At 43.1% G+C, this 25,202-nt stretch overlaps 1 protein-coding gene across 4 annotated transcripts in view; it reads right to left on the reverse strand.

Annotated features, from left to right (window-relative positions):
- RUNX2 (RUNX family transcription factor 2) overlaps positions 1-25,202 on the reverse strand; it is a gene marked incomplete at its 5' end in the record, with an annotated part of 209,322 nt that overhangs the window by 52,786 nt on the left and 131,334 nt on the right. The window lies entirely within an intron of this gene.

Consider the following 25,202-nt stretch of genomic DNA (forward strand, 5'->3'; position numbering starts at 1 on the left):
GGCCCAGAGGGTGACTCGGGGCCAAGTATCAGCGGTGAGGCCCAGACACCAGAGCCCAAGAGGGACTTTCTGGGCGCCCCCTCTGGCCTCTCGGGGAGGCTGGGAAAGGTGACTGTGTCCTGGGCTGTGTTTGCTCATTTCATGAAGGAGGAAACCTCCCCTGAAAGTTGAGAATCTGTGCATGGGACACACAGTGGGCCATACTTGGGGCAGAAACAGAGACAAACACGTCTGTTAAAGGGACACTTCCGTGATGACCATAAGTGACTTTTTCTTTTTTATGTTACCACTGTACCTTATGGAGACTGCTTTCTGAAAAATGAAAACTCACACCGAGAAACCCCTTTAAGAGGAAAACAGAAATACAGGCAAGGAAACTCAAATCCTCGAGAGGAATGTGGACATTTTGTGATACGCCAAAGCCTGAAAGCGCATAATAAACTATGTTAAATCAGAGAGAGTGCTTTTTTTATTTTAAATCTAGTGCTGTGGTTCTGTAAGAGAAACTGAAAAATACCCTTTGGGTTACCCTGTGAATGTGGAGAATCCACTATTTAAAAAAACAAAAACAAAAACCTCACTTGGTCTCTCTTCTAGTTTATTCAAGTGTAAAATCCACAGAAATTCTAGATATTCAAGAACTATGTAAGTTGAAATATAACCAAGGTACTAAGACTTTTTAAAAATCATCCAATCATTCCTAGCAAAGAGCATGGTATTGCCTTGGTGCAGGTATAACTGGAAAACACCTGAAGCTTGATGTGACGTTAGTTAAGTGTGAAGCCGTAGAGTGGGACTATGGTGAACGAGTACAATAATGCCTACTGCCTAAACAGAAATAGCTTCCATATTCTGTACCAGTGAAGCCCTGGTACGCTGCCCCAACAGTTTAGTAAAACGTTAAGTAACGGAAGCTGATTCAAAGAAGAGCCGTTTCAGATGATGACTAGAGTAAGAATTTGCAGGAAAAGTTAAGGGCATTAGGAGTAGTATCTATAACAGAAGAAACCCTTGAAGGAGGATTATTAAGAGCCTTCGAGAATGGGAAGGTAGATTCCACAAGTAGCAAGAACACCTCATCTCCCACTTAGTACAGGACAAGAGGAATATATCAGGACAGGGTTAAGCTGAACATTAGAATTTCCCAACTATAAGCTGTCTTCCTAAGACAAATTCCTTATTTTACTTGCCCCCAAATGTATTTTCCTGTCTCCTTTTTCATTGCCTACCCAGCCCAAAGAAAACAGACAGGAAGCCAAGGTTTGGTAATAGGAGTGTAGCTGTCTCCCCAGCCAAACATGTTCCAACTAAGGCCCATTAACTGAAATGCACCCACCACCCTATTTCCTGCCAGCGTAAGTCTGGGGCATGTGCTACAAATGAGGGGCTAAGATTGGGAGAAAAATGATCAGGAAAAACTAGGGAAACTCATTGCTTACTGATAGTCGTTTTCCCCACCATTTAGGACTTTTTAATCCATATTACACATAGATTTTAGAAATCTAAAGGAGTATTCCCTAAATCTATTAGGGATTACCCAACACAGCCCCCAGACCCCAGGAAGTGAGGTGTTCATAGATGAAGTGACCAAGGCCTGCAGAGAGAAAACAACTAGCCCATGGGTCTTAGCTATTGACTAGCTCAGTCTGGACCAGGATGCAGCCCAGGTCCTAGTGGACTCAGCCTTCCATACACCATGTGGCACCATCCATGCTGGACCCCAGCTTCTCCCTTCCTCTCCCAGCTGCTACGAAGGACTGAAAATATTCAGATCGCCAAGGTGAGGCACCTGAGGACTAAGCCCTGGGAGGTGTCAGGCTGGTTTTCAAGGCAGGCAGAAGCAGCAGCAAGGATTCAGTTACAAAGTTAACAGCTCACCCATTACCCTAAACAAACTTCCATCACTATACCTCGCTGTGTCTTACAAGGTTCACAATTAGAGAATCGTACAGTACTTGTCACACTTAGATCCATGGATTCTGTTCCTCATACACATACCAAAAAAAATAAAGGATTGCTGTGGTGTTGATACAGCTGTAAACATTAACAAGAAAGCTTATGGAATTGTCCCTGGAAGTTATTTAATAGGCCATATTTTTGGAATGGCAGATTCCCTGAGGGCTGGGGGAGCGGGGAGGGCTACACGATCTTGCATGGTTCCTTTACATACTGAGGCTTTATGTGGGCCATGGGTCACAAGAAAATTTAATAAGCTTTGCCTCTGCTTTCTACAGCCCTTTCGTTAGGTTTTCATGGAGACCGAATGAGATGTGAACTCAGTACACAAATGCGTGAGGACACGTTTATCTTCTCTGAGTCCGGTGCTTCGGGGCAGTGATAGGAGGTCGTAGGCAAGAATAAAGAACCTGGAGGAGTACGGATGTGTGTGAGAAATTTAAGAGCAGGTGAAATTTGAAAAGCCCCAATCACCTTTTGGAAATGATCTTCGAAGGCAAGCTACCGAGTATCTACACACACCCTAGAGTAATTCGGGGAACATCTATCTGCAGCTGCATCTATAAAAAAAAATACCCATTTTTCTTCCTAGAATGTCTGCCCCTTCACAGCCACCACCACGACCACAACAAAATTCTTGCAGGAGAATGAAGAGCAAAAGCCGATCGGGTTCTTCATCTTTCAACCATAACAAATAACTGCTACCGCTGAACCACATCAGGGTGACACAGGAATGACGGGATGAAAGAAGACGTACTTAAATCCTCAGCACCCAAGCCGTCCCTTCGGAAACTGGGGACTCGGAAGACAAAGGGCACACCGACTTCAATCCAGGGCAGGGTACTCTGCCACGGTAGAGGGAGAACCAAACCTCATCCAAAGGGCCAAAGAGTGGATCTTCCAAGCAGGAGGAAGCTATAAAGAATGGAGAACTGCTGTCTCCACGTTCCACAGTCTTGCATATCTAAGACTACGCAAAAGCTCGGTCCTGGATCTCCTTTTCTAGTTGCACTGCCTGCCTTGATCAGTGGCTCTCCCATCCAAGCTGAATAAAAATGTTCTCTACGGAGCTTTGAAAAATATAGATGTCCATCAGCTCAATTAAATCGGGAGCTCTGGAAGAGGGTCCTGGGGAAAGTTATTCTTTAAAAGCTCACGACATAGTCCAACGTGCAGCTGAGGTAGAGAGCCACAGCCCAGGACGATCCCACAACCCCACTCACTCGAGGCCACCGACTCACGTCCATGCCTCCCCGATCGCTAGGGTGAGCCCTGACCTCTGTCCTGAGTTCCAGGTTTGTGTGTCCCTCTGCCTACTTGACTTTGACTCTCCCCTGGGACATCTCAAAGGTATCTTAAATTCAGCATATTTAAGACACAATTCTTGCTTCTTCTCTCCAAGAAACCCCGTTCCTCCCTAAGAGTCCCCCATCTCAGTACCAGTCACTCAGTCCCTTAAGCCAAAAACCTTAACACTTCCCTTGATTTCCCCTTATCCCTCACTCCCCACATTCAATCCATTAACAGATTTTGTCATTTCCATCTTGAAATGGGCCTCTGCCATTGTCTCCCTTAGTGTTCCATTCCAGGACTTTTCCATTTTCCTGAAATGCTCTCCCCGGGATTCTCTGTACAGCCCACTCCTTCTCATCCCTTAGACCTCAGGGTGAACACCACCTCCTATGAGAGGTGCCTGCCTACTAGACCCAGAATAGGTGCCCTCCCCTCGAGCACACCCTGTTTATTTCCTTGATGGTTGTAACCACAATCTGTAATTATCTCATGCATTGATTTGTCTCCCCTGCAAGACTATGAGTCCAACAAGAACGACTGCTCTGGCATGTTTACAGCTGTAATTCTCACAACCCAGTTCAGTCCCTGCCGTACAGTAGGTGCTCAATAAATGTTTATACAATAAATGAATGAATGTTCTCCTCTTTTAGATAAATGTCTTGGTTGAGCGAAATTTTTCTGGCCCAGGATATCATATTATAGCACTATCTTTCCCAGAAAAACTATCCCCTTCTTATTTGGCAGTCTTGTGAATCCAGCAGGGAAACCCCTTTTTTAGAGACCAGCCTTTATTGATGTTTCCTAAGAAATTTCCCTGAAGAACGTTCATTTAAGTGAAAGCTTTTTTGCTTGCTTTCTGAAAAAGCTGCATTTGCTCTTACTACAATTCTTAAGCATTGCTTCAAGTCATTTAGAATCATAGAGCTGAAAAGGACAAGAGAAATCATTTTGACTCTCAGTTTTAGAGCAGTGTACTTCTTTAACGGAGAGGACTCTGAGTCCCTGAGAGGGGAAGTGACTTGCCCAAAGTCACACAGTTAGTGGCAGGACGAGAACTCAGGTCTTCTGCCTGCTGGTCTGGGACTCTTTTCCCTCCCATTTGCCAACCAGCTTGTTTTAGATTAAAACAGCACATCATCAGTCATTCAGAAAAAATCACAGTCAAAAGTGAATTTCAAGTGGAAAAAAAAGTAGTTTTCAGAACAAATTTCATTCAAAAAGTTCAGTGTGTTTGGCTGAATATGACTTTTGTTGCAACAAATTCAGGGGCACAAGAAGAAAGTGTGATGGAAGGGTCACAGTATTCACACATCCCTAGAGCAAAGACGCATGAGGAACGGTTAAGTCACCAACCAATAGTCTAATGGTCCCATTCTTCCCCACCCAGCTCTTTCAGTCCAAGGGCAACTCACCCACGGTGAAAGTTGGTAATGTTGCCCTTAGAACTTCTGCTTAAAAAATCACGCTTCTGAAACTGGTCCGTGAAGACTCTGAAACCGTGGTATGTGAACTACAAAAACAAACGTGCCACTCTGATGTAACCCATTTCGCCCGTTTTTATAAAAGTCAATTGAGCACCGCTTCACAACTCTGGAGAGGCGGGTGGGCGCCCAGCCAGAACCTCACGCTCTGTGCCCTGTATTCACAGCGTGATGCAGTATGCCAATTAGTGAGCCCTCTTGAAGGATGCCCAAGTGCACTTAACGGAAGAGTACGCCTTTCACAACAGGCAGGGCGTGTCACAGCCCCTTCGCTCTCACGTGGCACAGAAGGGTCATTTTGCTGGTCACTAGGGCATGATGTTTGACAGCTCCTCTCTTTACAGTAGTATTTTTAATCAGTTTTAAACACTCACTTATTTTATTAGGTATTTAGCTACTTGTATCCTGGGTATCAGGAAGATACAATGTTTAAATAAAATAAAGTTAAAAGGCAGACCTGCAATAAAGCATCAATCAGGAATCAGTATGGCGTCCAAATTCAGGTCAGTTAGTCTAGCTAGTGTGTGCTGGGCATCTACCATGTGAGTCTCGCTAGGCATTTTAAGGAGGAGCGGGGAGAAAATATGTTAGATAACATCGTTGCCCTCAAGCAGTGCACAGTCTAGTAGGGAAGAAAGGCAAGTTAAGTCTAACTGCAAAGGACTGTGTGAGACAATCACTGAAATGCTACAGTTTGGGGATCAATTGAAAAAATATAAATATGGACTATTTCAAAATATTAAGGAAGAGGTGCTTTTGGTGATTATGTAAGAGTAGTATGCCCTTAGGTTTTAGAACGGGTAACTAGAGGTTAAATGTCCTGGTGTCTGGTATTTGCTCTAAAATATTTCGGCAAAATAACAAATACAGCAAAATGCTATTAATTATAAAACAAGGCGATGGGTACCTGGGGTTTTTATGAAATATAATCTCTTTTAATGTATGTCTGAAATTTTTCACAATAAAAAAAAAACTTTAAAAAGTAATAAAATGCCATTGGAAGAACAGGGGAACAACTGATGCTGACTAACAGGGAAGAGGAAACCCTCACCGATGAGATCATTACGTCCTTGAAGGTGGAAGAGGATGCTGATAAGCAGAGAAGGAAGGAGAAAAGCTAGTTGGAGGACAAATGACAGAACCATGGTAATAGACGTCCTGTGAGACAAGATGGTGCTGAACATATATGTGATATTAACCTAACCAGAGGCAAACCATCTTCGAATCACTTGACACTTCTCATTTGACAACATTAATTCTTTTCAACGATGCAATATATATGGAAATCTGTCTTTTAAGACAGATCTTTTCATCCCCTGACCAATAAAACAACACTTTGGCAGACCCTGAGTCTCCTGTGCCATGCCGTCAGGCCTACCTGGAGGAGAGGGGGGTCTGGGAAGACATGAGCTAACTTTGCTGCCAGCAAGTCAAGTGACAGAATGAGATCTGGTCCAATACCCTAGGGCTCAAGCCACAGGGTAGAACCATCTCAGAATGTTGTGACGATGACTTAGAGAGTAAAAAAGAAAACGGAAGAGGACTTGAACTAGAATTACCATTTTTCAGAGTAAATTGGTTATATGCAACAGAGATGCTATTCCACAGCAGTTCTGGGGGGACAAAAATGATGCCTTCAATTCTAATCTCTCTACCCTGAAAGTGGCACATGAAAGAGTGTTTGCAGGGAGGGGTTAGGGAACAGGTTGACTAACTTTAAAGTCATAACTCAATTCCAAATGAAATTACTTGGAATTTTACCTCTGAGGATGAGAGTCACTACATTCCCGCAAAAATGGAAGATGACACAGACTCAAGTGAGTTCTTAGGGAAGCCATGCAAAGTTTGGATCCAAATACTTTATTGAGGCTCTAGGTTAAAAACCTTGATTTTCTGCATTCCTACATACATGTGAAAATGAAAATACTATTGAGAAAAGTGAAACTCTTATCTGTTCACATTCAGATGATTACATCTCACTGGTGGTTTGTGAAAGTCTAAAAATCGAAGACCTGTACCCTTGTCATGCACCCAATGTTTAGATAAGTTCTTCGCCTCTCCCTGACACACCTCCCTCTGCCACTACAAACAGTCCCAGCCAGCTTCTCCTCTAATTTCCCTGTTTCCATTAATATAACTGTTTTCTAGTCCCCCAGGCTCAAAATCCAGCCTAGGTCTTTTCCACCTCCCTTTCCTAGACCCCAGCATCCGGTCAAGCCCATGCCTGTAGTTTCTGCAGGTCTAGCCCATCTACAGGGATGAGCCCCTAGTTTCCATTCCCACTAGGACCACTGCTAACCTCTCACTTGTGGTTAAGATACCAGAGCAGCAGGCTGGCATATATGAAAGGGCACCAACCAGCTGTATGACCACAGGAAGGGTTTAATGGAACTCTCGGAGACCTAGCAAACACGAAGAGTTCGTTTCCATAATTTCTAAAGTCCTTTCAGTCCCTAAATCCTAACATTAACGTTATGTACCTGTGCAAACCCTTTCAGTCGTCTTACAGTGTCTATCAAATTAAACAGAGCCCCCTGAACCCAGTAAACAAGAACCTGGAAAAGACGGTCTCAATGGACCTTATCACACTTTCTTCCAACGGCTCCAACCATACTGCTCCCGGCCTATGCCCCACTCACACTGGACTCCCCACAGTTCTTCAGAGTCCCCGTGCCTTTGCCCAAGCCGCCTCCTCCACTCAGAACTGCCTCTCTCCCCAGCACCTCCATTTGGCCAAATCCCTTCCCAGTCTCAACCTGGTCACCACATTTGTTCTGGTCTTTTCTGTCTCTAGGGCCTCGGTGAGCCCTCTGGTTTCTATCACAGCAAACTGAGAGCAGCTACAACTGCTTTTTGTCCACTACATGTGGTTATACTTAAGTGTAGTAGGCATTCAGTAAGCATTAACTCTCTGTGAATTGATATAAAATATTTATATAAAATTTCAAACCCTAATATCTTAGGTTCTCCTGGACTTGACTGTGAACCCCCTGAGGATGGGTGTCACGTCCTACATCTAACACGTAACTTTGAGCCTAGGTACAGAGAAGGCACACAACAAATACTTGTTAAATTAGTAAATAAGAACATTGTTACATTTAGAATTATCTCTCCTTTTGTCCAGTAAAAGTCAGAGAGGAGGTGGGGGGAAAAAAGGCTGGTTATTGGGCAACATTTCCCACAGTAAAATTGATGAGTCTCTAATCTTTGCTGGGAAAGGCTGCTGAGTCATCCTTTTTCCTAAGACTATGCTGTCTGGTTCAGGTCAAAAACTATTTCGGGACTAGAATAATGAAATGGACTAAGAAACTATCTTCATGTTTAAGGAAGGCCTGGAGCCCCTCCGAGCCACTGGAAATTAGCAGCCGTGGAATATGATGTGTGCATGGGGCCCCAGAGCTCACACAGGATGGCCTGTGAGACAAGACAGCCCTAGACCACTGTTAGTGTGTGGCTTCAGACAGAGGACCACAGATCATAAACAAATCCCCTTCCAGGAGATTCTTCTCTGATGGCATTTCAAAAATGAACTAACAGATCTTCCCTCTAAGGGCCTTCTTAATATATAAACCAATTTCTAAAGGAAAAAAAAATGATAATCACTACCACATATCTTCAAGAGCTCTCTTTCGAGCCCTTGAACAGTCAGGCATGTAGAATTCAGAGTTTATCAGGAAAGAAGAGAAGAAGAACAATTTCACCCAAGAGAGGTCTGAAGCCTTCCAAGTCTCTTGGGTAAAAACATAATTATGGGAAGAAAAACATAATCTACTCAAGAGACATAATTACATAGTTAAGCCATAGACTCCATAGAAATATTCTAGGAACTCCAGTTCATAGAAAAAAATGTTAAAAGCTTGAATTTGCTTTCTTTTAATAATAAGAGGCGCCAGTTTAGATCAGTGAGTAAAAAGTTCACTCTTCCAAACTCGTATGGAGTCGTTTTTTAAATATAATTAGATGCATGAGAGAGATCATTGAAGGACAGCCTCTTTCAAAATGTAGGCTTCTAAAGGTTAAAGAATTCAAGATCTTTCGATAAATACACAAATGAAAGAATTGTGAGATATTCATTCGCATGTATATAAATGCAAGTTACTCTATAATTTTTAGATTTTAGGCTGTGGCAGATCCCGACAATCAAAGAATAAGTATCTGGAAGAAAGGACAGTCGCTCACCAGGGAATAACCCCTGAAAAACATATGCTTAGAGTACAATCCTGTTTCTTGAAATAATGGAGTCAAGCAACCTGAAATATCTAAAGAAAGAGAAATTCATGGGAGGTAAGGAGAAAAAAGGATTTTAAAAATGTAAAGTGGTCTTCCCTGGTAGCGCAGTGGTTGAGAGTCCGCCTGCCGATGCAGGGGACACGGGTTCGTGTCCCGGTCCGGGAGGATCCCACGTGCCGTGGAGCGGCTGGGCCCGTGAGCCATGGCCGCTGAGCCTGCACGCCCGGAGCCTGTGCTCCGCAACGGGAGAGGCCACAACAGTGAGAGGCCCGCGTGCCGCAAAAAAAAAAAAAAGAAAAAAAGTAAAGAAAGACCAGATGAAAGCGTAATGGAAATATACAGGAGGAGATGTAGTATTTTTGCAGGCGGTGGAAAAAGAACTAAACCGGGAAGCTGGCTGACTTCAACTCAGCCCCTCTCCTCTGCCCTAATGCGTCTCTAATCTACTTTTGCCTCTTTACCTCTAAATTCTCTGGCACCTTCTTTCTAGTTCCAATCCTGCTACCCTTGACTCTGCCTGCCTGTTGTTTCCAAGGGATGCTTCTTTCTCCATCTTTACTCGCATTCAAAATAAGATTATATGAATTCGAATTTTTCAGAGCTGGAAGAGAATGTGGATTTCACCAGACCATGTTTTATTTTAGAAAAGGAATTGATGCCCAGAAAACCCCTGTGACCTGTTTGAAGTCACGGAAGTAGGCAGTGACACTGGACACTAGCCCCTGACCAGCCTCTGTCCTCTTTTTCATATGCCAGGCTGCCATACAAGGAAAGAAGGGGAAAAAAGGCTAAGGAAAAGAGACCTAAAAGGAACACAATAAGAAAAAGCCGAGAAGCTGAATTCAGAGATTTTGTTACATTATACCCAGTCTTACCGACTCCGTTTTATCACAACACATCTTGTTCTACTAATTACAACCCAACATCCACAACTGTCCTTGGCCATCAGAATCCGCATCTCTCCCTTCAGTTTCTGGGAAATGAACAAAAGATCTCTTTCTCTATGTCCACACTTCACTCACAAAACTTAGTAAAACTCGAGTGTGTTAGTTCTGAAAACATTTCCTTTGCCTTCTTTGACTATAATATATTCATACACACCACAGTTTTGTGTTACTGGCCTTTACAGAGACCCCACTGAGAGATGTAAAGGTTTTTTTTTCTTAACGGTAACGTTTTAGGCAATGGAAATGGTAGTTTCCATAGTCGAACAAAAAGCATCACTGTTTATTTGCCAATAATCCAGCTAAACATGGATGGCATTATTCTTCAAAGAGTCTAGTGACAGCTAGCCTACAGACTGTCACGCAATTCCTGGATCCTGGCTGAGTTTCCTTAGCATGCGATCTTCTCTGTTTCTCTTTCATTATTACGGTTTGGGGCATGTGCTGTGTGACTGTGTGTGTGTTTCGAGCAAAGAAAGAAAAGCACTACATCGAAGCAATTAAAAAGTGCAAAGGGCTCCTCTCTTGACATTTGCTGCTACAGCCGAGGAACATCATTTTCAATTTTCCCCTTTCTGTAACAGGAAGAAAATGTTAAAAAGTAATAACCAAGGAAAAAGTCAGCCAGCTCCCGCAGCCTGGTCTTGCTGTGCTGAATGGCAGTGAAGATCATAGAAGAAGGAAAAAGAAAAAGACAGGGGAGAAAAAAGAGGGGGAGGGGGAGATTTCTTGCTTAAACTGGACCTAGTCCAGCTGGCAAGAAGAGGTGGTTTTCTTAACGCTTGCAAAACCTGATTACTTTTTTAAAGGAATGAAGAAGAAGGAGAGGTAAACACAGCCATTAAGACAGATTTAAGGTACTTAGTTTTAATCTGGTCTAAGGCCTCTCCAATTGTCTGCCGCTCTGCAATTCTCTGCTCGCTAGACAGGAACAGGGGGTATGTCAGTGTCTTCCGAACGGCCAATGCTGTCAGCTGAGCTCTGTGGTTACCCTCTCAGGTCAGGCATGGAAGGAACAGCGGCTTAAGCAATAATGGATGGATGTCTGTTATGTGCTGTGTCTGTCAGAAGTCTGTTCTACTGCATTAAAGGACTATTGTGTTTATATCTACACAACAGGTCTCAAACAGATTGTTTAAACATGCTTAAACAGGAGATGTCTTTGAAATAACCCCCCTAATAAAAGTCAGATGGGTAAGGAACTGAAAAATGCCATCAACAACATTAAAAAAATAACAACCTCATTTCTCTCTAAACTGCAAGGGTAACATGATATAAACTCCAAAATAAAACAGTTTACAAGTTAAACTCAGAAAAATTCCCTCGTGGATCAGCAGCCCTTTCCAATGGAATAGTGCTTATCCGCCCATCCATACACCCTTCCTAAACGCTGCTGCACGATGTACTATAGGCTTGATAGACAGATAATTGCTTTGTTCAGCCATGTGTAATGAAGGGAGTCTATTGTGTTAATCCCGGTACTCTTATCTTCTGCGAACTCTGAATAAAGAACTGAAAACTCTACCCTCTTCATTCCAAAACAACCAGCGTTTACTCACTTTCAGATCTGCTAAAGTGTTCTTACATTCCACTCTGTCACTAAAGGTGCCAAGTATTTTGAGTAGGATCAAGTTATTGTTATATAAAAGGGAATCTAAAGTAGTGTTAAATGGAGTTAGAAGATAGCAAGTTTTACCTTTTTTTTTTTCAAGGCACAACAGACTAGAAAAGTGCATTCTTGTCAAACCCAAGGAAGTGGGTCGGTGGCCACTTTTTCAGAGCTCATAATCAGCGACCCCTCAATGAAAGAACATGATAGAGATACCAGCTCAATATATATATATATATATATATATATATATATATATATATATTTTTTTTTTTTTTTTTTTTTTTTTTGCGGTATGTGGGCCTCTCACTGTTGTGGCCTCTCCCGTTGCAGAGCACAGGCTCTGGACGCGCAGGCTCAACGGCCATGGCTCATGGGCCCAGCCGCTCCACTGCATGTGGGATCTTCCCGGACCGGGGCATGAACCCGTGTCCCTTGCATCGGCAAGTGGACTCTCAACCACTGCGCCACCAGGGAAGCCCAATATTTTTTTAAATATTAAAAAAAAGAACCTTCAGGTGATTAAAATTAAACTTTTTCCAAAAGCAGATATAAAGTTTAAAGATTTTTGTCTGCTGGCTTCGTGTTGAATTATCTAATCAGTAATGACAGTTGAAGATCTTTCTTTTGTCTGCGTAAAATGTATAAAGTATTGGCTTTTCCACATACAAATGTATATGGTTATAAATTTACATTATCTCTATTACATGCATACATATATATGTACAGAGAGCGAGAGCCCAGTGGAAGGGACAGAGATACCACCAATGTCAGTTCCATGTCTCTTTCCAGGTAACTGGGACGTTGTCCTCTTGAGGCCCAACATGCTGTATACTCTACTTACACCAGGACACCACAACCCTTCTGACTACTGAACACACCATCAGCCTAATCAGATGCCTTGGTTTTATTTCAAAATGGCACATGCTCAAGAATCCAGGAAGCCCACTGGAAAAGAAGGAATATGGTCTGCAAAGTGGGGTAACCAATGAAACAACGTTATCGTTTTATTCTTTCCCTTCTGGGTTCTATCACTTTCATGGACCTTAATGGTCACAGAAATGATATCCTTTCTGCTCCAAAGGTAGGCTCTTCCCAAGAATTCACTGGCCTAATGGCTCAACAAGTCCTACTAACAACCCATGAGTTCAACCGTAAAACTCTGTCCAATAGAACTGAGGATTGCCCAACATGTAGTAAGAAAGATAACACGTGACTAACCGTCAGGAGATTTGGGTTCTGCCACTAATAGTAGCTTGTGAACTTCTCGGGTACAGAATTTTCTCATCTGTAAGATAACAAACTACCTAACTTACAATTCTAAGAATCAGTGACGCCATGGATGCCTCACCTGTCACCATGGGCTACACACACACACACACACACACACATACACGCACACACAATTAGTGAACTTAATGGAATAGTTAAAAGACCAAACCACCGTCTGACTAAAAGCAGAATCCCATATCGAAATCTGGGCCTGACTTTACAAGGATCAGAAAATCTGGAGTCTGTTCCTGGCTTTGTCACCAACTTGGTTGTGGAGCTATAGGCAAATAATCTATCATCTCTATGACTCAATTTCCTCCTATGACTCAACTTCCTCATCTATCAAATGAGGATCAAAGTATTTGCATCACAGGGACATCATCAGGATGAAATGTAACAGAGGTGAAAATGTCCTACACGGAGGAAACCACGATGCAAATATAATATTCGTTTCTCAATTAAAATTTCCTAAGCACTTATTACGTACCATGAACTATGCTACACCAGGGGCCCCAGCATATACTTGGGGAGGCATCGTATAAACAAATAATGATAGCAATGTGACAAATAGCATAACTGAGGTCTGAACAGGCAAAGGGGAACCGAAGAATAAATGCTTAACTTCCAAGAGCGGACAGGAAGGGCTCACAGAGGAGATGGCATTTGAGTAAACTTAAAGGATGAGTAGAATTCAGTCAAGCAAATGCAGAAGAAAAAGACATTCCAAACAGAAGGAACAGCAGGTGCAAAGACAGAGAGGTTAAAAAAGCATAGAGGGAACAATTTGGCATGGCTGGGGGTGTGGGAGGGAGGGGGTCGGGTAGGTCAGATGCTGAAAGGCCTTGTCCACAATGTCACAGCATCAGAACTTCACCTTGTAAATAACAGGGGATCACTGAGATATTGTAGGCAAGGGCGTGCCATGGGCTGATTTATAGTTTCAGAGGACCACTTTGCTTAAAGGGGAAAACAGATCTAAAAAGCAGTGCAGTTTGAGGCATGAAACCAGTTAGGGGATTATTTTTATATTATAGACCAAGAGACAAACACTGAGAGTGTGAACTCAGCTACAGCCAGGCTAATGGGTATGCAGGAAAGCATTTCAGACACAGAACAGAGATAGACAGGACAGTAGAACAAGAAGATGTAAGAGGTAAGATGGAGGGCTTCCCTGGTGGCTCAGTGGTTGAGAGTCCGCCTGCCGATGCAGGGGACACGGGTTCGTGCCCCGGTCTGGGAAGATCCCACATGCCGCGGAGCGGCTGGGCCCGTGAGCCGTGTCCGGAGCCTGTGCTCCGCAATGGGAGAGGCCACAACGGTGAGAGGCCCGCGTACCGAAAAAAAAAAAAAAAAAAAAAAGAGGTAAGGTGGAGAGGATGAGTCTCCGGTTTCTGGTTTGGTCAAATAGGTGACTGGGGGGCATTCAAAACTGGTGAAACTAGAGGGGGGGTCCTATTTGGGTGGAGAACTTTGGTTAAAGTGAAGGTGGGAGGATCCCAAATATTGTAGGGGACATCAGTTGGAAGTACCTATGGGACATACTCAGGTGGAGATGCCCAGGAAGCAAACCAGAATTAAGAGTCTGAGATTCCAAAGAGGACGGAGATGCATTTTCAGTGGTCACAGGAACGTGAAGCCATCGGTGTAAATGACTCGGTCCCTCAGGGAATGGATATAGAGAATGAGTGGAGGAGAATATCTTAAAAGGAGTCTAAAAAGCACAAACACTTAAGGGGTCGGCAAGCAAGAGGAGCCAGAAGAGACGGAGGGACCAGTGGTGCCATGGAAACCAAGGAGCAGGCAGCCCTCCTCCTGAAAGGACACAAACCAGGAACCACTGCCCCACTGCTACTTCAGGGCCCCGAGGAAGCCTGAGAGAGAGCATCCTCTCCTTCTGCTCCGGGACCAAGGGCACAAAGTTAATTCAGCCACAATGGTAAAAAAGGTAACTCTCCTCCACTCCCTCTGTACCCATTCCGCAAGTGACCTCATCCACATCTATGGCTTCAAATGCATCTCCAGCCTCTCCTGAACTTGAGACTCACATTTCTAGTTGCCTCTGGGCATCTTTTTAATAAGAATACCTTCACCAGTGACTGCAAGTGTGCATGGGGTCTTCTGAGTTCAATCTTGGTCATGTGATTTTAAAGGAATATTTTAAAGCCTCCTAACTGCAAAGCGATCAGCCCTCTTTGGGCCAAGTCACAAGTCAGACTGTGACTCTGTACCTGTCACTGGCGAAGTGTGTTCTGGTCTAAATATTACACCGGGAACCCCTAAACCAGTGTCCAAGAGGAGGGGAAGCGAAAGAAAACATGAGGCAACAGCAAAAATCTCTAAAACTAACCATCTTTCGCGGTATAACTTTGGAAAACAATCCTCCAGAATCCTGTGCGGCAGTATATTTGACCACTTCTTAGCCTGCCATTTGCACTCCAATAAGCTTAAGAGAAATACAGAAACAAAATCAAATAAACGCAATCCCTCTTCTGCACCCTCCCCCTTTCTGCAGTCTCACTCCCAGTGTCAATCAGAAAGTAACCAACCCTGAAGAATGTATATGGGGATGGAAGGAAAGAATCCATCTGCTATGGATGGAGACGTGGCAGGGGTCCAGTGCAAATAGTAGGAGTGATAGCATTTAGAGAACTGCAAACTTAACTAATAAACACATATCAAAGGACTTTGAAAAGAAAGTCTGAGCCACCAAGTTGGCCTGAAGATCTTTAGACCTTTTCCTTTCCCCTCCATGAACGCTGAAGTCCAGAGGTTGCTAAAGTCCAGACCGATTTACAATTTCCCTTGAAAGAACATGATTATCACCTCTACTGATTCTGCAGTGGGCTTTTTTTTTTTCCTGTTAATTCAAAATGAGGTCCTAGGCTGGTCAATAATTTTAGGCACCAGGTCACAGCATAAATTTGTATTCCTTAACACTAATCTGAAAAGACAAATTTCAGTGTGTGTTTTAAAAGTTAATTCAATTACCTGATCTACTTTGTTCCATGGAATTACCCTCAACTGAGTATCTACAAGGGGCAAAATGCTATCTGAACTTAGCCCTGAATGTCTAGGAGGCCCCAGATGAATAGAGAGGAACGCAGAAGAGAGTTAAAACCGAAAAATACCACCCCAGCCAAAGCACCAGGTCATAACTTCCATCAATGGTCTGCAAAGAGTCAAGATGGAGACGTTTTTGCGTTTTGGGTTTTTAGGGGGTCTTTTTGGCAGGGGGTGGTAGGCGTTAATCATAAAAATAAAAGAGGTTTAGTGTTAGTCTTCTGAAAGTCACCATCTATCTACCTAGAATTTCATATTCAAGAACTTCTGCCAGTAAGTTTAACTGCTGATATTCGAGATCCAGCTCACGGGCCTTCACATCCATAAAACCTTCCCTCCACCCCCCAAACTGAAGTAAAGCTGCCCCTGAACTTCCCTGTCACTTCCACTGCCGCTACCTTATGCCCCTTCTCTTTTCCTATCACTTTCTGTTACACAGGCACAGGCATGAATACCCGTGCTTTCTCCCCTCATCTGAGCTGCCTTCCGGGCAATCTCTACGACTAAGTCATCTCTGCATCCCCACGGCCCTCCTTAAAGTACATATAGGTACCCAACAAGTGTCTGTTGAATAAATAAATGGGCCAGTGACTGACAGAATCTATATGCTAACAACCATTCTCTCTAGTAAAAAACAGTTCTCATTACAAAAACACCGAAGGCAACAGGAACGCCTCGTAACCATACCTATCTTGCCTTCTTTTCCTAGGATAAGAAATGCAAAGTTGGACTTAATATCTATGAAGTGCTCCCTGGGAGGCTGACACTTAAGGAGACACTCTAACTTCCTAGTATTTCCAACAGCCAGACGAAGCTCTACAGATTCTGATCGTATTTCAGGCTTATTAACAGAAATGAACAAATATCAACTTATATTCCCTCTACAGCAAACACTAGACAGGAAGACTATCCCCCCCCAAAAAATATGAAATGCACAGTGATTCATCACAAGGTACACATTGTATTGTGTCCTTAAATACTTAAATACATACACATGTATAATATGAAAATATTGTATCCTTTAATGTATTTACCAAACCTAATTCTCCCTCAAATATTCCCTTAGCCATTATACAAACTGTACTCTTATTCACTTTACCCTTCCCTCTAAGATAGCTATATCTAGAGCACGCCAGTACTGTGACAAGTAGTTCAGAGGAAAATTTTACAGCCACTGATGCTGGACAAGGGGAAAACACAGCAATGCAACTGCATCTGCATTAAGGGTTTGGGCAGACAGAATATGATTATCCTGACCTTAAGATGTGCTTTCGGTGTTGACAAATCGCATGTTCCACTGGATCAAGGGCAATATTTCTTTGCTTTTAAGAACAAAATCGCTTGGCCCAGATAATAATTCAAAGTGTGTATACCTGAGATGGCTGGACCACTGCAACTCCGCCAGCCCCGTCCCAAGACCTTATACCTGTTGCCCGAGGTGGTATTTGTGAAAAAGGCAAGAGAACGAACATCTGACTTTCACAACTAAGCAGGAGGCAGAAAACGTTCTCAGACATATGTGACTCCTTTCAAGAACTCCTGACTCAAAATTTTAGAGGGAAGTGGCCCTGTAATAACATCTCTTCTGAGAATAGTGCCATATGGTTTTAACAGAGGTTTATTTCCTGAACCCAAAGAGGGCTGCTGATTCTCAATCCAAGGAAAATAATTATGCAGACAATTTCACTCTATTACTCTCAGTGAAACCCATTCTGTGTGGTCCACACATGCCTGCTGACACCTTCAAAGAGACATTAAGCCATTTTTATGTACCGTACCCTTAATGGGTAGAATGCAAGGGAAATTTCCCTTTAGATTAGCACCTGTCGCCATGCATAAGGGTCCCACACTTTGACTCTCACATGTTAATGCTCTGAGCAGGTCAGGAAAGAGGAGGGAGATGAACACAGCTTGCAAGTAACAACTAATTATCAGTCAGACAGTAGGGCAAACACACACACACACACACACACACACACACACACACACACACACACACGCTGAGAACCTGAAATACTGCATCTCCCAAAGTCAACAGCACTGCTGTGAAATTACTTCAGACACAATTGGCAGGTAGGAGGGCTGGGGGAGGGCAGCGGGGGGGGGGGGGGGGGTATGGGGGAGGGTACTGGAGAACCACTCCCTTATGTAAATTTTAGCAACATTCAACTGCTAACTTTAAAAAAAAAAATCAAGAGAATAGGAAAATAAAATCCCTCCAGTGCCAAAGCCGAACAACACAAATGCTGTAAAAATAAAGATTTCAACCAAAGAACACAACCATTAAATAGGCTTTCAAAGAAGACCACCCTTTAAGCCTAAGAATATTCCCTTAAGAGCAGAATACGCTGAGCTGCGCCAGGTTGCCCCTGAATCTGAATTTTATTATAGTGGTTGGCTAGGAAATGAACTAGTTTCTCCCTTTCAGACGATTAAAGATCACCGAGTTTGAACATGAACCCAGGAAAACTATTTTTTATTTTGCTAGCGTACTTGGCACCTTGCAGAAAGTCTCTTTTCCCCACATTAGATCTTTGCCTTCCAATACGTACCCACCTCTCTTTGAATCAGCAGAGAAACAACCAAAAAAAAGAAAAGTAAAATTTCTGGAGATGTCCACAGGAATTTCACAAAATCGAACCAAAATCACAAATATTCCCTGAGAGAGAGAGACAGAGAGACAGACAGCCTTGTAGGGCAAGCAGTGTCCAGGCCCAGGGAGGAGGAACCAGATACAAGCGGTACAGTATTCACTACGAGGCAGGCCAGGACTGTTTTCTTTAGACTGCCTCAAAGTCTTGCCAAGAAACAGACGGATGCTGCTGAAAGAATATCTTCCACAGCTGGGCATCTGGGTTCTGTGACAGACAGCCCTGCTCCTGTGTGTGTGGCCTGTAGAACGTCTCAAAGCTTGGGAGGGAGTTCTTAGCACAACAGGAGAAAACCCAAGGATGTTCTTTTTGGGGGGAGAGGGAATGAAATTCCAACATCATACACATCGGAGTGAAACTCTGCCTCTGTTGCCGACACCCCAGACTTAAATTTTGTTTCTCACTTGCGACCCTGTGTCTGCTGTCTGCTGACTGATCGGGCGAAGAAATCTCTCTGCTCGCTTTCATTTCCAGTAAGACTCTTACATCTCGCTATTGTGCCAGCCGACACTAAGGCATTATTGTTTGGAACGATCCAGGAGAATGTTTAAATAAAAAACAAACTGGAAATCTTGAAATTTCTTAAAGACAGAAACAACTGGAAACGGCCTAGCCATACCTGAGAACTATGCTGCCAAACAGGTTTTGGTTGAATTTTCTTAAATTAAAAAAACAATGCGACTTACCTTCCTTGATCAGATTTCTCAAAACACTTAGCAGTACCAAAGTTTTACTTTGACAGTATACCGGCTAAAACAGTAAAACAAAAACAGAGCCCTGATAAATTAAAAAAGTCAGCCTCTATTGTGTGTCCTTCAGAGTAAAAAGTCAGAGCTAATAGAGAAAAGGAGGGAAAGCCTGGAAAATTAACTGTTAATAGAAGGTAGCAGCCAGCTTCCAATCTCAATGGAATAATAGGACACCACCTTCTTGCTTATTCCATTCAATTTAAATAGCTTTGAAGATGCCTGGGGTGAGGCATACAGGTATCGCTTGAGTTCCTCAGAGAAAAAAAAAACACATGCACAGAACACAGACCCTGCTTTTTAGAAATTTAAAAATAGAACAATTCTCTGATTTATATCCATAAACATCACCCAAACAGTAGCATTTTGCACGAAAGCCATACAGACTCATAGTCAGGAATTCCTCTGGTCTGGACGTGTAACAAATCTGGTGAAGCCAATGACTGGGAACCACTCTACCCAATTTAAAAGTTGAGGCACTTTTGCTAAAAAGAACGGGAAGACACGCAGTAATCTTCCACCTCCACTCCCAACACCGCAGCGTCGCCCCATCTTAAGACGGCTCCTGGGTTGGTTTTCTGTTTTCCTTGGTTCTAACTGGCGAGACTGAACAGCTATACCGTTTTAATTACCGCAATACCATTATTATGTAAGTTTTTGTTAAATCTCAAATTTGGGGACTTGAATCCACAAAACCTGCAAAAATTTCCCTGGGTGGTGGAGGGAGGAAAGTTAAAATGAATCCGTTTCATTCCTATGGAAACTTTTTGCCTTCCCAGAAGCCACAGTACCTGCCAGAGTCCTGAGCTAACAAACGTAAGAACTACGGACAGTTTGGGGCAGGTCTTCAAAGAGGTGTTTTATGAAAAGGAACAGGCCTGGGAGTGACCCATTTTTAATGCCCTACCTCGGTGTTACAGAAGACACAGTGTCTGAGCCCCAACGGAAGCTCATAGTCACCGAGAGAAGTATTCCAGGTATCAAAGAAGGACAATCTGATCAAAGAGCCATTGTCGACTCAGAAAGAGGCCACGATGCTTGTTCTGAGTATTGGGGTCCACAGTGATCTCGTCCTAGTAATCTGCAGAACTCTGGTCTCTATCACTCCTCTGACGTGTGTCATATACTTCTTTTCTTCGTAATCTCCCCTGGAGAGTATTTCTCAACTTCCCAGCTCTACATGAGGTCCCTGAAGACAGAGCCCATCTGTAGTCTCCATTATATCTCCCAAACTACAAGAAGAGCTGGTTTTTAATTGACTCATGTGGCCAAAGTCTGAGCTTTTTCTAACAAGATGGGGTCTGAACAAGGCTCAAAGGCACATGAGTCAAGAGATGGAAAGAAAATAATGAAAATTGAGGATGTCATTTGGCTGTATCACTTTCTTAGATCACTTTACATGGCCTTCACATTCAAAGACAAATACTTCCTACTTCAAAAAAATGATGTGAACCAAGAGCTGTTCATTTTCTCGTCATCCTCAACAGTAACAATGCCTTTCTTGATGAGCACCTATGGCCTGACTCATTATTTAATACGTGAAAACACAACCATCAGAACTACAATTTGCCAGAGTACTGCAGTTGGATTGACAGAAAAAATAATATCTACTTTTCCAGTGGCAGTGGTGGTGTGCAGTAGCTTAAATGTGGTTTTCATTGTCGAAGGGGTCTGATTTCTTTCATACGGATATTGTTAGGAAGCTGAGGATTGGTGATGGAGTTAAGATGACAGAAAATGAAGCCGTGGCAGGAGAGACTGCACAAATGCTTCATGCGCCTCTAGTTAGAGATGAAAGGTGTGTGTGGAGTGAGCCCTGGGCTCATGTCCTTGGAGAGAGATGCTCAAACATGGAGTATAAAGTGGAAAAGTTGAAAGCACTGAGTTCTTGGAAATCTTGCGTATGCTTTTAGACCCTATGTGTTAGAAGTAGATCTTGAGGGAATTACCCATAGTGGTTTTGAGGTTTCAGAGTAAAGAGGGAAAACAAGGGAAATTGCACAGGCATCCTGACTGACTTCAAAAGTTGATTTTATCTGTACATTTCAGAACTGAATGAAAAAGAAGCACTTTATCCACATTTTCCCTACAATGTTTGAACGCTGGTTTAATTCTGCTCCAAACTCTTGCTCTGGATAAAGAATTGTCTTATCTTTAATAATAATTCCAACAAACACATATCATAAAATATAAATATTTAGACAGACCAAACCTGTAGACACATTGACTTGTTATATGCTTTTCCGATACTAATTTGTACTATAAGAAATTTGTGACGTGAAGGTAAAATGTAAATATCACTTAAAAAGTAAGTTTTAAATGCTAAAATCAGAACCAATCTTTCCTTTTCTTTTTCTCTACGATATTCTTTACAAACTGTCCATTCATTTACCTAATAAACATTAATTGGGTATGTACTATGCATAAGGCCCTTTGCTACAAACACTGAAGAAATAACCTCCCATAATAGGTGGTCTATATCCTCAAGGATCTTATAAGCTGGTAAGTGAGATAATACCTATACATAAGTAACTAACACAAAGCAATATGTTTTAAGAATGGTAGTGTTGCAGTCAAGAATGCCGCAAGATTTTAGATGCCAGGCATTCCTCCTAAAGGAAAGCTTAATGGATTATGTACCATTTGAGCTAGAGAGGTGGGTGAGGTTTCAAAAGATGGAAATTGAAGAAGCATATTCAAAGCAAAAGGCACAGCATGAAAAGAAACCTGTGACTGGGGAAGGGCAAGGCCCATTCAGGGAGCAGTGAGAACAGTTTGGCTACAGCCATGGTTCTCAACACGGAGAGTGCCAGCCCCCGGGGGAGCTTCAGAAATTCGTGGAGGTGGTTTTGATGGTCACATGGCTGAAGATGCACTACTGGATTTTGGTGGGCAGAGGCCAAAGATGCTAGCTGTCCTTCAACGCACGGGATAGTCCTACACAAAGTAGCTTTCCCACAACCCTCAGGACTTTTGGAAAACCCATCAGGCATTCATGTAGGTGGAAAAAAATCTGGTTATAATTACCTGACCCTACAACCTAACTCTACTTAAATATAAACATAAAGGTTTTTTTTTTTTTTCCCTAAAGTTTTAACACACTGGATTTTCTAGGAATAAAACTACCTAAAAGTCAAAGGAAGAGCATACTTTTTGGTTAGGAATTTTACCTAGAGTTGTACAACATTTCAGAAAATCTTCACCAACAGTCACGTCATTCTGGGTGTCTGAGCCCCTAACACACACCTGGATCAATCTCAATTTGTAGCTGTCACATGTGAGATGGTTCTACACACGTTCAAGCAGTTGGTTAGTTCACTATGTTTTCTAGCCTATTCTTCTCCAAGTATTTAGATACTAAAATATATAATTTTGTTTTAAATTAAGTTCCTTGATTTTTCCTTTATACTGCAATCCTGGCATTATGTTGCTCTTTTGGAAATTACTATCTAGATAGATATAGAAAACCTACGATTTCTTTTCAGGATAAGTAAAGGGAGACTATTGAGTTTTTGTTATAAAAAGAGGGCGCTGGCTCTAATACATTTGAGAACTACTGGACTAGAAAGTGTGTAGGAAAGTGATGGGAGATGTAAAGGTAAGACAGGGCCAGGTGATTGTGGCTTTGAGAAGCCTGTAGGTGACTGGGTAACAACTAGAGCCCCACGAGGGTGACACAATAGAAAGCCCTCACGTTGACATGATCAAAGCTGAGCCTTAGGAGGACTGAGCTGCAACTCTGGGTAAAGAGAACTTTAAGAGGAAAGAGTCTGGTGGTGACAACAACAGTTAGTAACCCTGGCTTGTCACTACAGATCTCTATGTTAAAGTAAGGAAGGGATAGTTTTCACAGGGATGTATTATTTAAAGATCATAGGTCAAAAGGATTTAAAAATCAAAGATCAAAAGGATTTTGTGGCATTCGTTTTAGGGATAAGGGAAATGGGGCAACTGAAGATGGTTAGGATGAAAGATAAAGATTTGGAGGGGTGTTCATAAAATCAAGGTGACTGCTCATGTGACACGTGCCTTAAATGAGCAGGCAAGGAAACAGAGAGAGGACAGCCAAGTTCAGAACTCTGGGTGACGTCCACTTGTAGGAGGAGGTGGGCGTTTAAAAGCCATAGCAAAAATAGAAAGAGGAGCCGTCAGACAGGCAGGAGGAAAGCGGAGTACGATCCAGCAGAAGCCAAGGACAGAGGCGGAGGACGTAATCGGCAGGGTTAGTGCGCAGAGAGGTCGAGGCTGGAGACCAGGAGGACGGCTGCCAGCGGCTCAGGCCTTCCTAGCAGCCGTCAGAACAGTCTCAGTCCAGCCCAGGGAGCGGAAGCCTGCCTGCAGGAGGCCAGGGGCCAGTGGGCGTGAGGAAGCGGAGGCGGCAAGTCTCAGTGACTCTTTCAAGAAGTTTGGTGGTTAGAAAGAAGAGAAATCAGATATTAGCTCAAAGGAGGAGGAAAGACAAGGGACGTCTTAGGATGATGAATCTGACCAGATAACAACAAAATGTTGCAGGGACTGGTTTTCAGTTTCTTTATCTGTCAAGTAAATGAACTGAGCTCCAGGGGCCTTTGGTACAACCCTAAGATGCTCTGATGAGTGGCTCGGTACAGATCACATTGGTTAGGAAAGAAAGTATCGTAACGAAAGTCTTGTGTCATGGAAACAGGGTTTATTTCTCCATGAGATTTAAAGAGGGAAAAACAAATGTCCCACTCCTATGAGGCTCCTTCTATGGACTACAAAGCATTATAATACTTGAAGGGCTCACCACGCCCACCATTGAAGAGGTGTCAAAAGCCAGACCGCCTCCTTGCTTGGGGACCTGAGAGCCCACTGCACGACCGTCGCAGCCTGGCAGGAGCTCAGGCCCTGACGTCGGTGCTGGATTCCAATCGTGGCTTTGCAGCCCACTGGGTCTGAGGACTTGGACGTGTTCCTTAACTTCTCCAAGCCCTTTCCTTTTCTTTCACATTTAAAGTGAGATCCTACCAGCATCTAGTCGTAGGGCTGTCATGTATATTATAGAATGTAAGGTATTATTATTGGTATTCTTAACATCTCAAGATTAGAGATGAACTAGGAACTGAGGCATGGAAAGATGAAGTGGCTTTCCTAAGTTGCCACAGATGCAGAACGGAAGGCAAATTTCTAAGCAAGCATCACAGTGACCATACCAGCTAGCCCAGGCTCCTTCTTAATTGACTGAATAGTTTGTACCAGCTCAGATCAACAAAGTATTGACAGTGATCCACAAGGTAGGTGTGGTAACAAAATTAGAGTCTTTGAAGAATAAGACTCTTGTGACCAGCGATGTTTACCTCTTTCTGAATGCATCAGGCAAAACCCGCAAATGCTATATAATTAACCATGAGAGATGAATATTTCAAAAGAACGGATTCAAAGCTGTAATGTTTCCATTCCACCGCCATCTTCTGATCTCGGAAGCCCGACCCACCTTACCCACAGGCCAGAGCAGGGTATGGGAGAGAAGGACATCTGGGATCTGGTGACCAGGGGAGCCCAACTGGCTGGCACTAGGCCCACCTGAAGGTGTCCCGGACGTTTGGCTAGTGTGTTCTTCTCAGGACTAAGACCCCCTGGGATCACTACAGGAAACTGCAGTTTTCAGAGTATCTATGGAATGCCCACAAACAGCGGCCTGGCCAAGGCTTATAAATATGCCACAACACAGGTGACCTGGTTTCAGAAACAGGCCCCAAAGCTACTGGGTGAATTACAAGAAACTACAGTAGAGACAAAAGAAAGAGGGTCACGCGTAAACTCTAAAACATTTCCCTTGGTTTATAAACATGATTTGCTATAAAAGATAGCAAATCACGTACACTCAAGTATCAGTGAAGCTCTCCTGAGAGTTCCCTTGTGTTTGAAAGCACTGATGCAGCCACATTACAGACAAACGTCCCAGATACACAAGACGCTGCCGTGGTCTCACTGTGCAC

This window comes from Stenella coeruleoalba (assembly GCF_951394435.1).
Source record: "Stenella coeruleoalba genome assembly, chromosome: 10".
NCBI classification, from domain to species: domain Eukaryota; kingdom Metazoa; phylum Chordata; class Mammalia; order Artiodactyla; family Delphinidae; genus Stenella; species Stenella coeruleoalba.